Genomic DNA, 4,955 nt, shown 5'->3' on the forward strand with positions numbered 1-4,955 from the left:
CATTAGTCTGAGATCAAAGCCTGATGTAAGCAGTGGCCATAACTCTAGAGGGCTGGACACAGCTATCCTATGTAGATTGCCAAGACCACGGAAGTGGCACAGTCCAGGCAAGGGGCTCACGGAGGTTTTCACAATTTTAAACCCTAAAAGGGACCGTGCCGGAACACAGCTATCCTGGACAAAGACTTCGAGAACTTGTGCCAAGGGGAACACAACCTAGTTATAGAAGCTAGGCTAGAACATACCTGCCCTCAGACCGCCATATTCCAGAGCAAAGTAAGCTTGAGCTGGAGCATGACCATCCGCCGACGGCTACACTCCGGCTTAACACAGGAAGAGACATTCCCTATAACCACTCTAGGTGCTGAAACACCCTGGGAGAGAAAGCTAGCAAGCTTCTCTCCACAGAGTATTTAAATATATTCACGCCCAGCAACACACACAATAACATGCATATTGAGGAATAGCTCCACCCACGATCTCGCAGGATTGGGGCTGAAACGACTCCGTGCTCACACTTCATCGTCATAAAAACCCAATCTGTGACATCTGACAACCCATTTAGAGAGGGTGTGCGGATTCCGCAGCTCAAAGGGATGACCGCGAGGTGAGATAAACTGTGCCGCGGCAATGGTGGAACCGGTCCGTAAGACACAAACACTTTGTCCTGCATCCCTCGGGAATAGGAACAAACGCGAGCTGAGCCTAGACATCGTGACTCATCACGATGAGCGCGTACTCTTCGCCGAGACAAATGCGAAAGCAGAATATGCCTTCGAGTGTTAGAATCCAAACACGGAGGCACACATTCCCTAAGGCGCTGCTCGAAGAGGAGCATCTTAAACCTGCGAATCCCATGATCCGAGTCTTTGCCGTGCCTCGGCAGCAGCGGGATCAGAACTGCGAGACGCAAACGCTTGTCACTTATCTCTCGAGAAGAGGGACAAACGAGAATGGAGCTTCTCATTGGATAACAATCAAAATGAGCACGTTCAGAGCCCTTGAGCACTGAACTTGCAAGCTCCTGACCAAGACTCATGACACATTGTGTGTGTCCTCAAGTGCCAGAAACCTCGGGCATGGAGGGACACACTTTACACACCGCTCACCTGCCTTGGTCTCTCACACGCACTTCAAATAGACGGCTCCTGAAGACAGCAAAGAGGATGACGTATGCAGCAGGTGCCCTTCTGGGCACCCTGCCTATGACGTCATGGGCCATGTGGACCAATAGATTGGCGTTGTTTCACACATGCTTCAGACACTGGTCATGCAGGCTAGAAGGGGAACTATAGTAAAACCATGTTAACCACAAATTAACCATGGTTTTGCTACACTAACCATAGTTAAACTATTTGGAGTAAAACAAATGGCAATCAACACGCCAAAAAACCATGGTTACACTTTTAATAAACCATGGTTTATTTTTGTAATGTGTGGGATTTCCAAATCATTAGCCTCTGTAGCTAAGTGCAGTAAACATTTTGCGCTACAAACCAATGTGTTTATAGTTATGACAATACATAAAAATAATATGATACAAAATCACAGATATTCACCATTCTTAACAACGACGGGAACACGACTGAAGTACGCGTGATCTGTAAGAAGTTTAACTCACGTGATCAGTTTACTCAGGTAGGAACCTGCCAATTCCGATTTAAAAACAAATACCGACCGATGATAAATAACGATTGATTAATACACCTCCTGGATCTACGTTAATTCCAGGTAACCATCACATATCTAGAACGACAAAAGCGGAAACGATATGTCCTGGCAGAGGTAATTCACTCATTTGGGGAATAAATTAAATGTACTCGATGATTCACGAAAACATACCATGGTAATGACAAAAATGTCACACCATATTATAAAACTAGGCAATTTGATGTTACTTTCTATCATAAAAATACATACATGGCGGAGAGATCCAGACAGTTTGCTGTAAGGTAGGCTTACTGTAAAATGCCATATTAATATCATTGCATAATATTGAATGTACAGTACTTGTATGTATAATACTTGTATGTACAGTAATTATTTCAATGAAAACTACTATACTAACTTTGTTTCACTATTTCAGACTTTAAAAATGACTTTTGTTGGTAACCTATTGTGTTCAGGTAGATTCAGATGTTTAATATTATTTTTTGAATAAAATCAGTTAATTTAATGTTAACATGACAGCTCTGTAAGTTAGGTACCAGTAATACCGCTGTTTGGATGCTAGTTGGTGCATTGTGATTTATTTTTGTTGCACACATTCATTCATTCATTCATTCATTCATTGTGACTCAAATTGACAATGAAGTGCATTAATTTAGGTTATATTATCATGAATCTAAAACGCTAAGACTATTCTGTTTGTTTGGCCATTTGTTAAGTTACCTATCTAGATGTCTCTACAATATGGGTAATTTTTGTAGTTGTTTGTTGAATTCAACACTAGAAATGGCAAGGTTATTGGTTTGATCCCCATGAGATGCATGCATTGACAGAATGTAGGCTATACCTTCAATGCAGCGTAAGTTGGTTTGGATAAAAGCATTTACCAGATGCATGTGATGTAAATAATGAAGGGGTGCAAGCTCTATTCAAGCTCCTGCTGGACTACTTGATTAAAGAAAGAAATGGATAGATAATGTGAACTCATGGAATTGATTTTTTTGCTTCACATTGTGAGATGACCGGAAATATTATGAATATTTATAATAAGTTGAGCACACAGATCAATTGCATTTGTTGGGACTTTGTGTTCTTTGGGTTCAGTCTTCAGTGTCATCATGACAGGGACCAGATCTGCTGTTTCAAAAGACACATTAGGCATTTGTCAGACACTGCGACTGCACATTAATTCCTCATGGTTGTCGATGAATATTTAGGGATTTCCAGGGCTCTTCCTGATTCACCTATCAATTTCAAAAGCAGTACACTGCATGAATATGTAGAGAGAAATTAAGAGCTCCGTGTTGTTGAGTCTGTGTGACGTGACCACGACGAGCTTTGCACTTCAAACACTTTCCCATCTGCTTCTCTCATTAATACCATTCTTTCAAAAGCATCAAAAACCTCAGGAAGGGTTGGACAGCTTTTATTTCCCTTTATTAAAAAGGGAAACACCTTCATCAAACCTTAATCCCTAAACCTTCAGAAGTGTTTATTAAACCATTCATCTCCTCACATCTCCCTTTATTGCTAGTTAGTGCGGTATTAATGATTGTTTAATGTATTCTGTCTCTCTCGGGCTCTGTCCTGCTCGTCTCTCTCCCTGCGGCCTTGATCTGTGTGAGCTGTGTCTGAATAAACACAGTGTTTTAACACCCTGGACAAAAACTGCTTAATCTGAGAATGCATCTACAAAACATCAAGGTCAAGCTGACATTTATTGAACCTGAGTGAAGGCCACCAATAAACCTTCAAAGAGAGACTGAACTGAGTGCATGTATTTGTGCATTTGACAAAACAGCTTTTTTTCATTTATATTTGTTAACCCCAGGTCATTCTAAACCATGGATTAACAAAATATTTATTGTTCTTCATTTCAGTTAACACTTTTGAAAGTTTCTGTGATTGTAGAAAGAACATGAATGCTTAATAAGGCAAGAGGTGTTAAAGGGATTGTTCACCCAAAAATTAAAATTGTCATTCATTTCTCACCTTCATTACATTCCAAACCCCTAAGACATTTGTTCATCTTTGGAACACAAATGAAGATGTTTTTGATGAAATCCGAGAGCTTTCTGACACTCTATAGACAGCAAGGGAACTACCACATTCAAAGCCCAAAAACATAAGGACAATGTTAAAAGGACTCGTAGCTTCATAAAATTACAGTTGAGAGATGCGTCTTGTGTCTCATGTGTTTTGAATTTCAATTTCAGTGCAGTGCCGCTCATCCATGTCAGTTCCAAAACAGTGAACAAATAAGAAGACCCCAGAGCCGGGGCAAGTGTTGCAAGTTTTTGGTTTACTGTAGTAAGTTGGCATGGCAAGTGTTTTATTTGATGGCGGAGGAGGCATTCTGCACTGCACTTTTTTAAAAACCATTCCTGAACGTTGCGTCTCGCGTTTTTAGATGCAAAGACGTGTTCTGTGTGAACAGCCCTAATACTGCATTATTTCACACTTTTACCTTTGGCACTGCAATTTGGGGTTAACGTCCCAAAAACAAGGGTTAAAAATGATGACAACCTGAATTTCAAAACTGTGTAACATTGCTTTATTTGATGTATAAAAACATGAACCCAGGGTTGTGTGCAGTGTAAAAGGACGCAATTTTTTTTTGACTCTTTGTAATTTTATTAGTAACAGGGTTGCCAGGTCTTTGAAACAAAACAAGCCCAGTTGCTAATCAAAACTAGTCCAGTCACACTTTTTCCATAGTTTCTCCCTCAGTCAAAATTGTGTTCTGGGGGGCGGGGAGATCGCTTTATCCTCCGAACTAAAAAACAATACGTGGCTATAGTGTAAAAGTAGCACAATTGCACAGGAAACCCGCAGACTTGACAACACTACTTAGTAAAACGTTCATAGATGATGTAATGAAAATCTGTAAATCATATCTCTGAGGCAAATATTATCTCTAAATCTACATTATCCCTTAATTGCAAGCTGTATTTGCATTTATCTTTGACTAATCTCTTCTCTCACTTCTTCTATTTGCCATTGTCTTTCACATCAGATCGTCTGGTTTAATGGTGTTCAGAGTGAGGCATTAAAGTGTTCGGAGCCGCAAGGTTATGGAAGCAGCTTTGTTTACTTTTCAGAGCTCTCGTCTGATTATATCTGATTTTCTAACCCTTAAGCTTGATCTCTCTAGGTTTGGAGGGTCAGATTGGCTCAGAATGAAATGGCTCGATGATTTACTACTTGCTAGTGTTAGTCAGCAGCAGTTTGAATGAGGTTCCAAAACCATATCTAGAGAGCCTAAAAATAGAGACTTGAGATTGTTT

This window comes from Sinocyclocheilus grahami, unplaced genomic scaffold (assembly GCF_001515645.1).
Source record: "Sinocyclocheilus grahami isolate Dianchi unplaced genomic scaffold, SAMN03320097.WGS_v1.1 scaffold307.1, whole genome shotgun sequence".
NCBI classification, from domain to species: domain Eukaryota; kingdom Metazoa; phylum Chordata; class Actinopteri; order Cypriniformes; family Cyprinidae; genus Sinocyclocheilus; species Sinocyclocheilus grahami.